Source organism: Labrus mixtus, chromosome 7 (genome assembly GCF_963584025.1).
Source record: "Labrus mixtus chromosome 7, fLabMix1.1, whole genome shotgun sequence".
NCBI lineage: Eukaryota > Metazoa > Chordata > Actinopteri > Labriformes > Labridae > Labrus > Labrus mixtus.
The window spans coordinates 21,304,850-21,324,749 of NC_083618.1; the positions used below are offsets into that span (position 1 = coordinate 21,304,850).

General features: G+C 41.5%; 1 protein-coding gene across 1 annotated transcript in view; it reads left to right on the forward strand.

Annotated features, from left to right (window-relative positions):
* The window catches only part of LOC132976955 (CMP-N-acetylneuraminate-beta-galactosamide-alpha-2,3-sialyltransferase 2-like), a 259,673-nt gene that overhangs the window by 169,112 nt on the left and 70,661 nt on the right, over positions 1-19,900 (forward strand). The window lies entirely within an intron of this gene.

Genomic DNA, 19,900 nt, shown 5'->3' on the forward strand with positions numbered 1-19,900 from the left:
GTTAGCTGAGGATGTAACGCCTCTTTCACTCCTCATCCTGGTCCTGAGCTCATACTCAGACCAAAGGGGGTGCAGAGGCTCCGCTGTAATCTTGGTGGCTAAATGCACCTCGCTGTTTATAAAGAGCATGAGCATTTAGCATCCAAAAAAGCTAAATGTAACTTTTAGGAGAGGAGCGAGAACAGAATCAAAACATGGTGGACTGTTAAGAGTCCCCAAATGTGACTCAACGTGATTAGGAACGTTGATCCACAGCGATTGGATGTCTAAATCTAAACTACAAGTTAAATGACAAGTTCAAATCAGTTAATTAAGTGAGACATCTCCTATTTAACCTTTGGTGAGACCAAAAGGAGGTTCAGAGGGTCCACTGTAAACTTGTTGGATTAATTCAGGGTTTACCGGTCTGTCAGGTAAACAATGCTGCTCACTTACTTCCCAGTTATCCTGCTTCCTAGTCCTTGTCCAGTTTGTTTTTTTACTTTGTTTTTTTCCTCCCCAACACTGAATACAACACGTTATAAATTACGACATTACACAAAAATGAAAGAAATATAATCAAGTGTAACTACAAGATGAATGTTTAAATAAAGATTAAATTATGACCCATCATTTGTGGATCAAAGATAACTTAATAAACGTTAAATGACTGTTATTTGATTAGTATTGACTTTGATATTGTTAGAAAGTCACACAGTGTGATCGTGTGTAGTAGACATGGGTTTTCCCTCGGAGGATTACACACCATTCACAGACTTTGACTTGACCTGCACTGCTGTTGACCTTAATCTGCATCGTTAGTCTGCGGTCAGCGGCTCAGCAGGTGTTCACCTCCCGAACACGCTCGGCTGTTTACCTGCAGTTTGCTCCAATTCAGACGCACGTGGAACACGTTGTTGGACTCAATCGAGACCTCATCTATTAATAATCGATCATCTGCCTCGTCACATGTGGGATCAGGAAACAAGCAAGTAAAGGTTGACTCACACAGATGTACCTGCAGACTTTGAGTGTAAAATTAAAACTGATAATATAAGTCTGGATTAAAGCACAGGTTTCTGGACCATCTGAAGTCAAACTACGGGAGCCCTGAGCGGACATTCATCCGACTTATTTATCTCTTTAACTAAGCTTAACGTTTTCTCGTGTTAACGCCATGATTAACTGTCCACATGAGATAGAAAACAAAACAAAAGGCAGGTCATTGCCCGACCACAACAAGCCATGCTGCCAAGCCTCACTCTAATGAGGGCATGTTAAGCCGATTCCTGTGTTTGTTTTGTGCTTTTTAAACTCAGTGGACACGAGATAAATAAGATGAGATATCCCAGGAAAGTAAATAACATGTATGGATGCATGTCAACAACAGATGCGTTACACGTTTAGCTAGAAGCTGGTTCCATTTCTAAAGTTAGAGTTTTCTCTCTTCACCTGACCGGCCTCTGCCCCCTCCCCTCTCTAATCCACTCACACAGGTAAGAGTACATGTGGCAGATCAGCTGTTCACTCTCAAGCCCCGTTTCCACCAAGCGGTCCAGTTTGGTTCAGTACAGTAAACCCTCACACTTCACTAAATCACAGCAGCGTGGCATAGTGTAAATAAATCCAACACAGAAGAAGAATGTGACTCATGATTCCTAGGAAGGTCTGCATCTCTGAGGCAACAAAAACAAAAACAGCCTTGAAATGACTCTCTCCAAATCTGCAGGATATTTAAACATGAAGCGTTTTGTATTTGTCCTTTATTGTCGCTGTCGCACAGGAAGTGAAGATTCTTTCGACCAATCAACAGACTTCAGTGTGTCTAGCTCCAACCTATAGGGTTGGATCAGTACGCTTGGCACCCCGACAGAAGGGTACCAAAAAAGTGGAACGGTACAAATCCATAATTTGGTACCTTTTCCAACCGTACTGAACCAAACTGAACCGGCCCGCTTGGTGGAAACAGGGCTATAATAATAACTTGTTGGATTAAAAGGGTCTGTCAGTATCTCATTTAAGGGATGGTATCTCATCTATTTACATTTGTGAAACACATCCACGATTCCCAGAGGATTCATGTCTGAAAAGAATAAATTCAGACTTTGTTTTCCAAAGATGCAAACTGTGTTACCATTAGCAACGCGCTCCCACATTTTGGTCATAGGGTGCATAATTGCATTTTTTTATTTCTCCTTTCCTCTATCCCTTCTTCTCCTCTCATGCCTCAGTCCTCATCTGAAGTCCTGTTCTTATTGTCCTGTATTGTTCTTATTGCTCTTATTTATTGCCATATTCATTTATCCTTCTTTTGTTTTCCTGCTCCATATATTTTTATTCCCTCTGATGCGTTCTTCCAGTCTTTTTGATCATGTTTTATGTCTTTTACGTCTTTAGACAGATTTCCTGCATACAGCCGAAGCCTGCAGAATCTCTTCCTGGAAATTTTACTCCGACTACAAACGTAAATCAGAAATCTTCTCCGTCGCCTATTAATTCTGTTTTCACATGCAGCATGTATTTATGGAGATTACACACAAAAAAACAAAGCATAAAGAAACTAAAGAAACATCAGCTTTACGAAATGACTTGGGGGGGGGGGGGGGAACAAATAAAGTAACACCAATAAATTGCAACACAAAAAAAAAACTCCTCATATGTTTTAATCCACAAACTCTCTTCAGCTGAACCTGAGCAGCTGTGTGCACACAGGTGGAGGATGTCTGAGGGATCACCTCACAGCCGGTGCCAACAGAAGGGACCTCAGCACACACACACACACACACACACACACACACACACACACACACACACACACTATTTACCTGAACACACGTGAGAGACTTTTAATCCTGCAGGACGCTGACACAGACACCTGGGAAATGAGGTCACAGCTTCATTATGCAGATATCCTGTCTGTGTCACCTGCGCCCTCTTTGTGTGTGTGTCTGATCTTAGGTAAAGAGCCTGACTGACCTGCTTACACACACACACACACGCACACACACACACACACACATGCAAACGAACACACACACACACAGCAGGTTATCTCCACATGGTTAGTGTGTTTTTACTCCACATGATGAAATATTGAAGAAACAGAGCAGGAGGAACACTGTCAATGTGTGTGTGTGTGTGTGTGTGTGTGTGTGTGTGTGTGTGTGTGTTTGTGTGTGTGTTAAATTTAGTGGGTGTGTGTGTTTCCATGTGTGTGTGTGTGAGAGTGTGAGTTAAACTTTACTGTCTCTTTCATAACCGACGTGATGAAATCAGAGGCCAAGTGTCTGACTCAACTATGGTCCGCTACGAGAACACACACATTCAACACACACACACACACACACACACACACACACACACACACACACACACACACACACACACACACACACACACACACACACTCGCCCTGTCTCTCTCCATCACACAATTTCTGATTCACACTGTCCTCATTCTCAGGATGACCACCTGCACGAACCCCTGTGCAGCTGTTACTCTTGCATATTTGATCTGCACCTGAGTCAGGCTGCAGTGTGTGTGTGTGTGTGTGTGTGTGTGTGTGTGTGTGTGTGTGTGTGTGTGTGCGTGTGTGTGTCTGTGTGTTCTACTCAGCCGTGTTCGGGTGGTCTCTCCCTGCTGCAGGGCATGCTGGTCTATCGAGCCTCGGGGGGCTCCTGCTGAGTTTAATATTTGGCTAGCAGAGCGAGCGTTAAAGACGGTTTCAGCTTCAGGGAGGCTGAACGTTCAGGCGGTGGTCTGAGTGAACTTTAAAGCTCTTTCTGTTTTATATCACTTCGAGTCTCTCACCTGTTATGAACATCCCCGTTTACAGGGACTCTTATACTTGTACTTCACATGAACATTTCCATTTTCTGCAGACTCAAAAATGTTCTCCTTTTTATGTATTTTGGAAATAAATGAGCCTTTCCTCCTCTACATTTCTCTGACCTTTATTTACCTCTCGGATCACAGTCTCTCACAACCTCCCTGTCCAATGACGACAAATGTGGTGAGTTTGTATCTCTCTTTGTGATTAGCTGAAGAGTTCATGGTGTCTTCACTGATTTAGACAACTTCTTATGATTAAACAGAACCATTGAGGGGTCATAAGTTCAGAAGCCCAATAAACAGAGGCCACAGCACTTCATTCATTTAACCCCCATAACGAGGACTGAGCTGATCTTCAGCCTCTTTTACATCTTTCAGATTAAGGTGTATCATGTGAAAACCAGAGTTCCCAGTCTGTGGTGCAGCTCGATGAAGTCATAAAATGTAGTGTCTCAGGGGACGGGTCTTCTGAGTGTCCCAAAGGTCAGGAAGAAGACAGTTTACCTCTGGACATCAGGCAGGCTTGTTCTGTTGAGGTATTTAAAGCTAAGCTAAAGACCCATCTGTTTACTGTTGTGTATGAGTCATGATTTCTCTGTATGTTTCTCTGAGAGCCTGATTGTGTTTTAAGTGTTTTTAGTTTCTGAAATGTTTTTTTGTACTCACTTTTGTACAGCCCTTTGATTGAGAGCACTGTATAAATAAAAGTATTATTTATATAATAGTGTTCTTCCAGTATCAGCCTGTTACTTGAAATGAGCTCGGACCGGGCTGCTGGTTTATCTCAGTCAGTAGAGCAGGCGGCCAAATTACAGAAGCTACTGTTCTCGACTGCAGGTGCAGCTCTTAACCACAGCCCTGTGACGCATATCTACCCCTCTCTCTCTCTCTCTCTCTCTCCTCCCCACACTTCTTGTTTCCTGCAGCCAGGCCCAGTTCGACGAGGGTGCAAAAGGATGCATTGCACCCTCATTTTAAATGTCTGCATCCTCAATTCAACGGACGCGAAATAATAATAACAACATTTTGATTTACGATAAGTAAAAAATGCTTTCAAATGACAACAGCGACCCAGATCCTGATTTTTTACCTCCCTGTTCTGATGGTCAGGACAAGGTGCACGTGACCTGTCTGTTCTCCAGAGACTTCATGCGGTACCCATGAAACCTATGCTTTTTTTCATTGCTGTTGCAGGTCACTGTAGCTGTGACCTCTTTAATCTCAGATGCACACCAAGTCATTTTGTTCTAGAGCCGGGCCTGCCTGCAGCTGTCCTATCACTGGAGGTAAAAGGCCATGTACAGAGGCTGTGGGTTCAAATCTGACCTCGGTCCTTTGCTGCATGTTGTCCCCCACTCTCTCCTCCCAAAATTTCCTGTCTCTCTTCAGCTGTCCTATCCAAGAAAACCTTTTTTTTCTAAATGTGTAAGCCTCCCTTGGATTACCTGGAAATGCATCCTGATAAATCCTGGGGTGGCAGTAGTTCGTCTGGAGAGACCTGGCTTGGGAACCGGAGGGTCACGGATTCACTGGTTGCTGGAGAGGAACCAGTTCACATCTAAGTGTGTGAATGTTTTCATCCACATCAGTGCACAGCTGAGAGTTTCATTGTGTGTTTAGATGTTTGAAGAAAACATTATCTCAGTCAGCCCGATGATCTCTTTGGTTTTGTGCACCTCAAACACTTAAAAGTCAGAAGTTTGAACTGAGACCTCTGACCTCCGCTTTGGACTTGAACGCAACGTCCTTTATACACAAGCGCAGCCTCGTGAGCTGCTCCATAGCTGCAGACTCTTATTGTTGATTTGATTTATTTCAGTCATTTTTCTAATTTTAATTTTAATTTCAAAGGAATTATTCTGAGGTCCTTGGTTATTATACACTTTGTCTTTGTTACGCTCACATCAAATGAAAACTGATCCCGTCTCAGCCGCCTCATTTCAGTCTCCTCTGTAATTCGCCCCTACACACACACGCACACACACACACACACACACGCTCACTCACTCACTCATAGAGGTCACCAGGGATGATGCAAAACTGAGATAAGAGGACACTTAAATACTCTGTGTGTGTGTGTGTATCTGTGTGTGTGGTATCTATATAAACACACACACACACACACACACACACACACACACACACACACACACACACATACAGTGAGGCCAGCCTGGGATTGTCTCTGTGATGAAACCAGCAGTAATGTCTGCTGCTGGCATGACAACTCCATCCACTGTGACATGACTGTGTGTGTGTGTTTGTCTCCGTGTGTGTGTGTGTGTTTGTCTCCGTGTGTGTGTGTGTGTGTGTGTGTGTGTGTGTGTGTGTGTGTGTGTGTGTGTGTGTGTGTGTGTGTGTGTGTGTGTGTGTGTGTGTGTAGGGAAGGAGGTGTGGGGGGGGGGGGTATATGTGTGAGCATTAGGGTGGATTGACCTTTGACCTCCTCACTGTGTCTGTTACAGAAAGTTGTGCAATATTTTCTTAAAGTCAACTTTTAAAATAAATTGGACATAAAGATGATTTTTACCTTTAACTTTGTTTTTGATGTGTTTAAGCGTTTGATCTTAATCCCAGTTTCACAAGGATTGTATGAAACGAAACGGCTTAAAACGAAAGATTGCGTTGGCATATTTTTGCCGTTGTGTGGATGCAAAGTTTTAATAGAGACTCTTCTACAGTTCTTTGTGTTTATGCTTCAGTTGTGCAGCCCCTGATACGGAGCATGTTTGCTGATTTTCAACTTAACCTCTGTTAGTGGCTTCACACTTGCACAAAACTCCTGAAAACTTCCTGAAGTTTAACCGTTCCCCTGGTAAGTTTGTCGCATGAAGTCAGGAGCCGTTTTCACATCTGCACTCCTGTAAATATCGAGATTATTTCAGGAGGACTGCTGCGGACAATCTCCTGATCTGGTTGTTCGCACATGCACCTCACAACGGGAGACTAACCCTGTCGGACAGGAGGGGTGGGGGTTGGGGGTCTGAGGACACAAGGCATGATGTTTGTGATGACGTTTATATCCTGTGACTGCTGCACGGTGCATAGACTGTATGCACACGGCCGCTACAATCACCAAGCACATCACTAAAGTGCTGCATTATATTTTCTGCTCACCACTTTGATCTTCTCCGCAGAACTCACTGCCCATAGCATGATTCTTGATTGCACATTCAAATCAAATGTGAAACACATTTTCTGTAATGCTGATGAAAGAGGTCACAGATTTATGATTTCTCCTGAAATCAGACAGCAGCCTTCACTTGAACACTGACAAGAGCACCCACTCAGGGTTACAATCTCTAAGGAACTTAAAAAAAAAAAAAAAGGTCAAAAAGCTCGAGCAACACTTAGTAAGAAGAGCAACAAACATCATTTAAATAGGGAAGGTAGGAAATTGAAAGAGAGGTACAACATTTCAAAAAGGTAAAGACAACCAATCAAATGCATCCACTTATATGTATTTCAGCCAATAGGGCGCATGCAAAGGTGGGCTGGTTAGGTTTGTTGGCCAGACCAATGGGCACTGACATAGAGGTGAGGGGCGTGTCCAATTAAAACAAGGATGACAACACCTGGTTAAACAGTAGGGCTCCCTGTCTTCAACAAACAGGTGTGACTTAAACTGCAGGTCAGGACTCCAACGAGGCTGGTGGTGAGTCTCTCCTGTTTATAGAGACTAAAAGTTCTATGCTCTGTTAAATAAGCCACTGAACGACTAGGCGTTCAGGGGAGGAGGCAGGTTACCTTCGGTTAGTTTCTACACCTGGGCCTTTCAGCTCACCTGATGGAGGACCTCTTGATCTTCATTTTAAAGCCGATGGTAACGAGTCAGAGCAGACACACATCGAAGACTGCACTCTGCAAAACAGAAGCTATGAATGTTACCAGGGGATGATCATATTGACATAAGAGAAGAAAGTTGTCATTATTAAAAGCACTTTTAATGTCTATATCTTGAAAACAGCAAAAAAAAAGGAGCACACTCGACAGTACATAATATTTCAGGTGCACGACGAGGTGTAAATGTCCTTCAAGTTTCCTTTATCTGGGTAAGAGCAGCGTACAAAACAACAATGGACGCGTTTCAGCACAAGGCCATCATCAGCGTCAACGCTGTGCTGAAACACGTCCGTTGTTGTTTTGTTTTCTTACACAAATAAAGGAAACTGGAAGGACATTTAGTGTGCTGACTTTTCTGTCTCTGTTTTCAATGTCTATATCAATGCATCTCTTGAAATGAGAAAATGGAAAAAAAACAATTATACAAATGAAAAGAGATAGATGACAAACTGAGAGCTGGAGCTGAGGCGGTCGTCTTAAGCCGTATGATAAACTGCTACACCGCACCCACCCGTCAGTGAGGGCAGCCTTGAACCCAACTATGCATAACATGTATCGATCAGAAAATCAGAACGGATGTGTTTTTAAAAAAAAGTCATCCCCAGTACAGTGAGGACAATAACTAATCAGACCGTTATCTTTTTTGAACCAGGCTGTAAACATGTTAATCTATGCTGTAAAAAATGACTTTTTTGAATGGGGTGTGTATGTGACTTCCTGTGCTTCTGCAACGAGCATCAAGCGGACCCTTGAAGAACTGCAGGATCTTGCACTTCTGCATTGGCTTCATTTTTCAAAACCTGAGGTTGCCGCTTATATCATCGGAAAAATGCAAAAGTAGTTGAATGAACTTTTATTGTAGATACACTCAGTGAAAATTGTTTCTTCTTTGTGTTGTCTTTTGGAGCCATATTTACGAGGATGCAAACCCACAAATGAAGAGAAAAAATCCATGTATGCTGTTAAATCTGTGTCCATGTGCTTTCGCTCTGATCCCCCAGCAGCGAGCACAATCTAATTAACCATCCATCCCACACAAGCTTTTAAAGCCCACACAATAACTGCTGTTTCCTTCATGCGGTTTAGGATTTATGAATCAAACAAATCCTCCTCTCATCTTCCGCAGCGTCTCTCAGGTGTGTTGCATCAGCAGCTAATTAGGCTCCTTATTCTTCCCCCCATGCGAGCGTCAAATCCTTTCCTCATTTACCAAAATACAAATCTCGTTAAAAAACAGTGCAGAGCGACTCTCGATGCTTATTGACATGATTCAGATTCATCATTCAAACTCGTCAGGGCTCTTGTGTCAGATTTCAGACTGACACGTGAATTCAGATTTTCCTGCAGCACGGCAAACAACCAGCGCGACATTTATGAAGCGTTTGCATCATTTTATTGGACGGATGGTGGAGATGAGAAACATTCTCGTGTTTAGGTCTTTCTTTCAGCATTAACACATTGCTTCTTTTAAACGTTTGTCAAGCTGTTTTTACGCATGCACTCCTCAAAACGTCTCCAATAGGGCTTTCACACTTGCAGAAATCTCCTGAAAAACTCCTGATATGGGGCACTGGTGGCGCAGTGGTTAGTGCGTGCGCCCCATGCATGGAGGCTGTAGTCCTCGAAGCAGGCGGCCCAGGTTCGAATCCCACCTTTGGCTCCTTTCCCGCATGTCATTCCCCACTCTCTCTCTCTCTCTCCCTGGTTTCCGACTCTATCCACTGTCCTATCTCTCCATTAAAGCCGCAAAAAGCCCATTGATAAATCTTTTTTAAAAAATTAAAAAATCTTCTGATATTTCCTGGAGGAGCTGCATGTGTGAAAGCAAACAGACACATTTTCCCCTCAGACTTCACCCGGAGTTTCTCCTGCCAGATCCCTATTGTTCTTCCGCAGCAAGTCCGAGTGAGCTGATGTGAGAACGCAGCAGTATAATATCAGGAGAATTCACCTCGAGCCAATAGGAGGGGGGAGTGACGTTTATATCCTGTGACTGGAGTCAGTGCAGATGCTGCATTCATGTGGTATCTGGTGGAATATGGACACATCGGAAAAACTACTTTCCAAGTTGTAAAATGCACATGAACACCTGCTAAAGTCGGAACAACAACTCACAAATTTGGAAAAGAATTAGGTGTCTGACTTGCTGACTTGAGGTCAGAATCGTTCTGAGGACTGGTGTTAAATGTTTACATTTTTTTTTTTTCAAAGATTTATTTTTTGGATTTTTGTGCCTTTATTGGAGAGATAGGACAGTGGGTAACCAGAGAGAGAGAGGGTGGGGAATGACATGCAGGAAAAGGAGCCACAGGCGGGATTCGAACCGGGGCCGCGCGCACTAACCCCTGCTCCACCAGCGCCACCAGCGCCCCATGTTTACATTTATTTTGTTGGTGTGTCAGGACTCTGGCTGCTGGAGTTGTACTGGTTTGTTTGTTCTCATTGTTTCCCTCCAGTGTATCAACAAGAAACTGTGCGAGGCCTCACAGAGCTTTAGAAAAAACAAATAGACAAGATTTCATATAAATAAATTCATATGCATTTTTTATGATTCCTCTCGCTCGCCTCTGGGTCTGACCAGAAATACACAAAGATTATCCGCCTGGAATTTTCCAAAAACTGCATCAAGATCCAGAGACACAAGTTGGCTCGATGGACTTTCATCTTTGGTACAACTTTGAGATTAGGGTAAAAAAAAAAAAAAACCTGGATTAAAATCAGTCCAATACGTTTTGAATGATGTCGAACATTTTGTTGGATCACAGGAGAGGGTAACACTTCCTTCAGTGATAGCTGAGCCGACTGTGAAATCTAAATGTTCAGGTGACAGAAAGTTGAATAAAACTTGAATGATTAACATGTTTGACGAGTTTTATTCTAAAGGAGAAAAAGATTTTAGGAACAAGATGATTGGATTAAAATAGTTTATAAAAAAACCTGAACAGTGTATCAAAGAAGCATCAAATATTAAGTTTTATTTTGACTCTCAGATGTGTTTGTGTGTGTGTGTGTGTGTGTGTGTGTGTGTGTGTACACGTGCATGTGTCCGTGGTTTCATTGCTCTCCTGTGCAACCATCAAATGCAACTTGAGGCAATACCCTACACAAACGCACACACACACACACACACACACACTCAGATACACACACACACACTCACCCATCTCCGACCGAAAAAAACAAAACAAACAAACACACACACACTCCCTCTAACACCATCCGGCTGCTTTCTGCCGTAACGAGGTGCAATCAACACGCAATGCTGACCAACACACACACACAGGAACACAAACAACATGCTCTCACACACACACACACACACACACACACACACACACACACACAGTGAGGCTGGTTGAAGGATGAAGTCAGCCTCTGATTGCAGAAGAGTTACAGAGTGTTGAATAGTTCCTGTGTGTGTGTGTGTGTGTGTGTGTGTGTGTGTGTGTGTGTGTGTGTGTGTGTGTGTGTGTGTGTGTGTGTTGACCTCATACTGCCATGATGTCACATCTGTACTGTAAGAGTTGCATGAACAGCAGCAGTCATCTGAACACTTGCTCACACATTCATGTTTTGAACATTGAGGTAAATAAAAAGGAATTAAAAGCTTTTTGTTTTTGCTTTTAATTTTTTTTAATAATAAAAGTTTTCAAAAGATGCTTAAAGTTGAAAGAAAAAAATAAGATAATTGTTCCTAAATTTTACGTTATTTTAGGGCAACAAAAACAAAATATAAAACTTATAAAAAAGAATAATCAATTTTATTTTGAAAGGCTCTTATCAAAACCAAAGTCACAAAGTGCTTCTTTACAGAACATAAAAATGTCAACAGTAAAATACAGAGACAATAAAGTCGTATTAAAACCATGAATTTAAGAAAAGAAGACAGAGACTTTAAAATAGAAAGTACTGAGACAAAGACGACAGGAGACAATGAGACATCATGGATAAAACAAGGATAAGAAGAAGGCCTTTCGGTGAAAATAAGTCTTCAGAAATGATTTAAGAGAAGATATTGATGCAGCTCGTCTGAGGTGGGTCGAACGACAGCCGAGGAGCCAGAGCAGCAAACGCTCCGTCTGCTTCGGTTTTCAACTTTCTGAGAGCTCTACAGAATAAAAGTATTGTAAAAATGCTTTGACAAAACATCTAAACTCTGTAGATCTTTATAAGCTTTTCTTTACTTTCATTTATGTTTCAAATTGTAACTGTTTTAATTGATCTCAGTGGTTTTTGTCACTGATTCTGAGTGTTTGATGTGTTTTCGCTTGTTTTACTGTGCTTGTAATCTCGACGGCGTTGGAAATGAGGGAAACCTCAGCGTCCTTTTGAGGATAAATAAAGGTTTGAAAATGAAAAAGAAATGAAAATTGAATTTAAGCCACTTGCTCTGCGTCTTTGTTGCATACAACCAAATCTTTCTCCGTGTGTGACGACACAAATGCATGATTAGACTTCTCTTCTGTGTGAATAAAGTTTAGTTTTGCTTTACATTTCAGGCTGTTTGAGAGCTTTCTGCATCTTTTGCTCTACTTTATAATAGTTTTTAGAATATACTCTGATTAAAATATTTGAGTATTTGTTTGACATTTTCTGTCTATAATCCTTAAATGAGCTTGTTACAATAAAGCTCAAACTGAAGAAGCAGACACAGAAGTTGGCACAACTTCACCAACTACCACGGTGCATGAAGAGTGAAAGGAAGAGGTCAAAATGCTCCAACAACACTTGTAGTATGAAGATCAACTTTATTAACAAATTAGACCGACGCGTTTCGGCTTTTGGCCTTTGGATGACCCTGATGAAGTGTTGCTGGAGCTTTTTGACCTCCAATAAAGCTCAAACTTAAAGGAGGAACTTTAGGCTTGTGTCAATTTTGGCGCCCCCTGTGGACAAAGCAGTACCTCATCGCTTTGCTAATCTTGTCCTGTAAATTGTTGGATGTTAGAAGAAGTCCAAGTGTGTCACTTATAGTGCTTTCAAACTTGCAGAAAACTCCATATAGGAGCTGTATGTGTGAACGCAAACAGAGTGTTAATCGTGTTTGCATTAAAGAGCTGATTACCGACGTGAAAACACTGAAGAGTTTCAGCAGCGTGAAAATGTTTCAGCAGCATTAGTTGAAGGTTGAGTGTCAGAGGATGTTTGCGCTCTGAATTATTGATGAACAACCATTAATTAACTTTTCTCACAGTGTTTTTATGTGATGAAACCCGTCCAGTTATCTCCCATCTGCTGCATCCTGTGTGTGTGTGTGTGTGTGTGTGTGTGTGTGTGTCAGTTTGATCTGCACAGAGCGTCTGCATGATGCAACACACATACAATAGCCATAAACCACCGCACACACATTCACTTTGATGAATGACAGTCAAACACTGCAGACGTGAAGGACTTCATTCAGATCACACAAAATGTAAAATGACTCAAAATCAGATTAAAAAAAAGATGAACTGTGAAGTCAGAAACAGGTGATTCACACTAACATGAACTCTGATCTGCAGCTCAGTGATTCATTTCCTCTCACTGTTCCTGTCTTCAGGATGAGTCAAAAGGATGACATGAGATTTGATGCAGAGTAACTTGCGGCCACAGGAGGGAGACAAACTCCACCTTCTCATCAGGTCTACATCGGCACAGGGACCAATTATAGACTGTGAATATTAAGGTATCAATATACTTCTTCATGTTTTAATTATACAAGAAAAAAAACATGTGCAACAACAATGTGTTTAAAATATGTCACAATGCAGCCAACATTATAAACATCTGGACTAAAGTCTGAGTCGATCCAAACACCATCTTCTGCTAAAAAAAAAAAATCGACTTTTTTCCAAATGTAGAAAGTGTATGTAAAACCAGTTCAAAAATAGAGCTTCTGCAGTGGTACACCAATTAAAGTGCAGGGACCAGAGGAGAGTTTTTTCATGCTTTATTTCTCAACAACTTGATTCCACTTGTGACAAGCATAGTAGTCAGATGATTTAACTTCAAATAATGCATCTATCAGAGTCACAATAGAGTTGTCAGCCTGTCATGCAGCTCAGCAGTGTGAAGCAAAACGAAAAGGAGTGAGCATGGCCTGCTGCAGGCCTCTTAATTGCTCAGGTGTGGCCTGATTGGTTAAGACTGGGCTTAAAGGGGAAGTGGGATCTGCAACACCAAATATGTCCCCTCTCACAAAGTGAACATGCCTTCCTTAGAATGACTCACTTAAAAATGTTCAGTCCTTGCTTCCATGCAATGTCTTTACTTCCTGTAACAAAAAGTCTGCACCCAACTAAAACGCTGACTTTACAGAAAGTCCTCTTCCTTGAAGAAGCTCCTCTCTTTTAAAATGATCTAATCTCCAGAACAGTCTTACCTGTTTAAAGATGTTAAAGTTAAAATGTTCTCACTCTATGTCCATACTTCTAAAAAACCTCCCTATTGTTGTAGATTATGAGATAAATGCAAAAATAGTCTTTTTAATTAAAGGTCACATATTCTCCTCCTCTTTAACCAGTTTAAATAAGTCTCAGAGCTCCCCAAAACATGTCTGTGAAGTTTCTTGTTCTAAATCCACTCTGATCCTGTATTTGTTCATGCTTATAAACCCCTCTATTTCAGCCCTGCTTAGAACAGGCTGTTCCTGTGTCTGTACCTTTAAATATGTAAATGAGCTGTGTCTGACCACGCCCCCTCTCTGGAAGGGCTTGGGTGGCTCTGGCTTTCTCGTTTCATGCCCAGTTTTTAACAATGGCCAGGCAGACTGAGAGGGCAGAACAAACACCTAGCTGTCATGAAGAGAAAATCTCCAAACGGCCTGTTTGAGCACACATTTTCTGAAAAGTGAAGCAGGCAAAAGACGGAGAGGATGGACTTTTTTCATAATAAGTGGGACAAACAACTCAGTCCTCGACTATCATCAGTTCCTCAGTCTAGGACTGTGGGGATGGCTTCATAGCCTATATAGTTAAATCGGTGTCTGGTTATCTCTCCTCTGCCATTTTTTGTTTAAATTACCTCCAGTACCATTGCACCCAAGAGTCACTTTTTTGATTCCACATGTAGACACAGTTTTACAGCCTCTCAACGCACCTAACACAGTGACTTCCTTCTTTGTCACATGAATCACAGCAACATCTGTCTGATTAGTGTGAACTGTCCTCATGACTTAAGGTTTGGATTTGCTCTTATGTAACACAAATGTGGAAACAAGGTCACAATATTCACTATAAACTAGTTCGATGTAAACACGGTTCTGACAACAGTACAGCAGGCAGGACTCACGCTTCTCACTCATTGAAGACAGTCATGACTCAGAGAGACATTTACACAGGATGTACTTTATTTATGTGTAAAATATCACACATTCTGCTCTTAAAGAAGAAATATTATCCCCCTTCTCCACCTTTTCAAACAGTCCCCTGTGGTCTAAATGAAACATCTGTGCTGTGCTTTAGTCAAAATATAACGTGAATCAAGCACCAGAGGAGGTTTGTGACCCTGTATAAACCAGCTCTCTCAGAACACTCCGTTTTGGTGTGTGTGTCTCTTTAAATGCAATGAGCCCCCCTGAGTTTAGACATAACTCCTTGCTAGAGAGAATAAAAATAGCGGACCTGCACAAAAGTTTTGTTCTAGGCTGGGGGTGGAGTCCATGGGTGGAGATACCACGGGAGGGGAGGGGATTTTATTTTACCAGAATCCCACTGTGATGTCACAAGGAGAGCACATTTGAAACCGAGCAGATTTCTCTGTGTTTTAAGACTTATGCAGACCACAAACAAAGGACTGGATTTATTTCACATGTTGTGGGTCAGTAGACACTCAGGATACCCAAATATATGTTCAAAAACACTTTACAAGTGGATTTCTCATAATATGTCCCCTTTGAATAAAGTGTTACCACAATTTTAAACTGTTAAATTAACAATTCCTTTTTACATGAACTATTATCTTGAGCCTCTCATTTATCTTCTCTGGAATGACAACCGGATCGTCTCTCTTTGTTACTTCATGCCGCGCCGGTCTGACGTCACGCTGACACAAACAAAACAAAACCCTGTCAGAGTCTGACTAAAACCTTCCTTCATCAGTTTGTGGAGCAGAAACAATGAGACGACAATCCGAAAACGACTAACTGAGAATCTGAAATATTTGCGGCCGTGTTCAGGATTTTACACACTCACTTTGTTTGTGTGCTCGACTTATATACACAGAGAAAGAAACCCAGGCGTAAAGGAGAACAGCTTTTACTTTTGGACTTAAAACTGATGGTTTTCACTCTCAAAGGAGGGGATTTGTGTCCCAAAGTCAGCTCTGAAATCGTCCAGTGTCTAGCCAGCCTTAGTCTCTGACATCCCCCATCCAAAGTTCACCTATTGGTCTGGTATCGTTTAGTGTTACCCATCTATTCTTGTAACAATCAGAGACGTGCGCTACAGGTGATTCACAATTCACAAGAACTTAACGTTTAAACGGGTCGTGTGAATTACCATCCTGATATATTCTGGCCTCGTCGAGCTGACAAAGCAGGAGTAAAATATGGGACTCGACGAGCTGCTTAAATCACATACACGTCCAGGAATGTCAAATATCTGAATGCAGTTTGAGTGGACGCAGTCACATTTTCTACATTGCAGCTGTAGTGAAGGAACGCAGTAATGTTGGGCGTTCAGCCGGACGTTAAACACAGACAGGCAGAAAGCTGAAAAAAGGTGAACTGGAATATAGCAGCAGATTTAACACGCGGCAGATCCCCGAGTCAGATGACACAAATGTAGCTGTTAAAGTCTGGAGCGTCATCAGTGACCAAGTTGATTTCATTTCAAGTTTATAAGATTAACGAGGTATCTCATCTAGTAAACGTCTGACTTAAAATGAACTCTGAATGTGGTCGAGAATCTCTTACAACTGCTCCACTTTGTCCCTCAGAAGACCTTTTCAAATAGTGGATCCTGCTGGTGCGTGGAACAGAAAATGTCAGAGATTAGATTATTGATAAATCAGGTCCAGTGACTCCATAAAGAAGTATTTATAAGACGAGGTACTGCTGCAAACTTACACAGTCATACCTTGAACACTGTGAAAGTGAAGTTTAGCACTGAGGGAGATTGTATTTATGGCAGTAACTGACCTGAGTTGTTTATTTATAAGTAATTAAACTAGTGGATTATGTTTTCTGTTCTCCGGTATGTTATTCTCAGCTGTTTTGTTGATATTGTGATTCTGTCAAACTACACATTGCATTGATATAAAGGCAAATATTCTCGTTATTGCGTTGTAGAGTGACTACTATCTTCGTTCTTGTAACATCATGTCTTACCTCAGGAGACCCACATCCCGTATGACAGGGACTACCCACTGTGAGGTGCATGTGTAGCCATTTTCACATATGCACTCCTGAAAATATCTAGAAGATTTCAGGAGGACTGCTTCAGATAGTCTCACATCAGCCCACTCAGACTTGCTGCGGAAGAAATACTAGGGTTCTGGCTGGAGAAACTGCGGCTGAAGGCTGTTTGAGTTCACACATACAGCTCCTCCTCTAAATATCAGGAGTTTTTGAGGAAATCTCTGCAATTGTGAAAGCCCTATGTGATCAACCCAAGCAGCAACCACTGGTGTTCTAAAACCCACCTTGAAACGATTCAGAAAGCCGTTCACTGAACTCTCTGGTTAGAAGAGTTTTTAAAAAATCACTCATTACATAACATTTCATCTTGAGGGGAAAATTAAATTTTTTAAATATAATTTCTTGGCAATTCCCTTCGAACCACAAATTTTAACCTCGTTCTGGTGCAAAAAAACAAAAAGTAATGAGATTTTTTAAAAGTCATCAGTATTCATCCTCTGTGCATCAGGAATATTTGCACCAAATTTTATTCCAATAAATAAATTAATTGTTGACATACTTACATTTGGAGGAATAACTCAAATTCTCGGACTTACCAATCAACATGGAGCTGCACTGCAATCAAGACAAAACTAAACTATTCCTCATTACATGTACATAAAGATGTCTCATTTTTTTGTAGTGTATTGATGTTATGTAAAGTCCTAGTTTTCCCCCCTGAATAACGTGATATCAGTCAGTCAGCCTCTCTGTCTGTGTGTTGTTAACCACCAGCTGTGCTCCGTTTATTAACCTGATAACCAGCTCCCATGTGGCTTCTGTTAAAAAAAAAACACACACACACACACACACACACACACACACACACACACATCTGAAACTCCAGATTTTGACCTAAAAAAAAAAGAAAGTAAAAAAAACCCTTTCTGCTTTTTGAGATGTACTGATGGTAAGTTTTTTTAGCGTTTAAGGTTTTTTCAGTTTTACACTCTGTAGTCTGACTGCTTATGAAAACTCCCTTCATTGTCTTATTACCTGGTCTCTGCTTGGTTCCAGGTCAGCCCTGGGTCCAGTCTGCTCCTGGCCCCTCTCCATCAGGCCCTCATGAGCCTCATTAGCAGCAGCTGATCAGAACAGAGGCTAGAGCGGAACATGTGAGGTGTGTCGGCGGTCATGAGACTGGATGTGCCGTTTCAATTAAAACAGAAGTGACCGACGATCTGCTGCTTGTTAAGCGCAGGATCTCCACTCTCATTGGCTGAACCCAGTCCAAATATGAACTTGACGTCTAAGACAGACAAACGTAGCTGCTTTGGAAGAATTTCTAATATCGATTTAGTGTGGGAAAATAAATCTAAATGTAAACTTCAGAGTTAACTGATAACAACTTGCTGCAGGTTCATTCTGGTGGGAGGGCTTGAAAAAGTAAACTTTGGTAACTAAATATGAATTTTAATCTATGGCGATCAGACTTTATGGTGCGTCCCATATGTTAACAGTTTTCCAAAGTCCTTCTAAATATCTGTAAATCACTAAAACGTCCCAGTTTTTTACATCCGCTCCGATTCATACAGTCAGGATAATAAGTCATGTTTTCAGCGCTGACAGAATCAATATGTGATGATGGCTGAGCTTAGTTACAGCACTTTTACAAAACAAGCAGTCTGAAAAGGACTACTAAAATAGTCAAATTTCCTGCAGGCTAGAAGTCATTGAGGCTGTTAATTGGACACAGAGACTAAATAGACACAGGGGTAATCAAACACAGGTGAGACTGATAACACAGGTGAAGACAATGAGGGCAATCAACATGGATGGAAACACACAGAGGCAGGAATACAATACAAGAAACACTGAGGACAACTACAAAGTAAATCATGAAACACTAAAGACACACAGAACGCTTGGTTACATTGTAACCTTGGTTCTCTGAGTGAAGAGGTTGTCCCTTCACCAAACATATTTCCAATATGGGAATTGATTCCATTCAGGACATCTGACGTGGACAAAGTCTTTAAGACACACCACTCCCATGGCTCCCATGTACACATGCTCCAGTGATTTACATTGATTGGCACCGTATCCGAGTGGCGTCTTTGTGAAGGGACAACTATGGGCAGGCCGCCTGACCAGGGTACAAGCCATCCCCTTGGTTGGGGTCCCAAGGGCCCCCGTGGCCAAGGGCGAAGTGATAATGTCAGAACAGTAACGACCATGAACTGTATACATTGTAATATTGATTTCTTCTGTATTTCTCACATATTTATTTACAGTCTATGGTCTAAAAGTAGTTTTATCAACAACAACGAAACTAAAAAAGACACCAAAGCTCTCATCTTTTATCATTTTAAAACAGACTTCTTATCCTTAAACACGTAATTACACCCAAGTAGTGATTTGTAACACAATGTGAGAATTTAAATGTAAAGATTAGCCTCAAAATGTTTCTTACATTTAATGATAAAACTTTGCTAAGGTATTGCTCTGCTAACCCGGACAAAGTCTAGTAACTGCTCTGACAAATAACTAATAACCATTGTTAGAGCCATTTGTGTGTTCAGTATGTATGTGTGCTCTGTGGTAGTTCCTTGTGGTCACAGTAGGGGGCACATTCACTTTGGTGTTGGGAAGGTTACAAGTAGAAGAAGAGTTAATCACGGACAGGTGAGCAGCCCACCGTGAGAGGCACACAGTTTTTGACCGCTGTTAAAATGTATCGTGAATGGAACATTTACCCTGGCTTTGTTTTACATTCAAGTTATAGTGGAATAAGTGTATGTAAACGACCAGAACATGTATTGTAAATGAACGATTCAGATAAACCCGTTTGAGTGTGACAGCATGGAGTTGATTGAATTATTGCCACGAAACACGGAAACAACGCGTCAATTAAGTACGGTAGGCTATCAG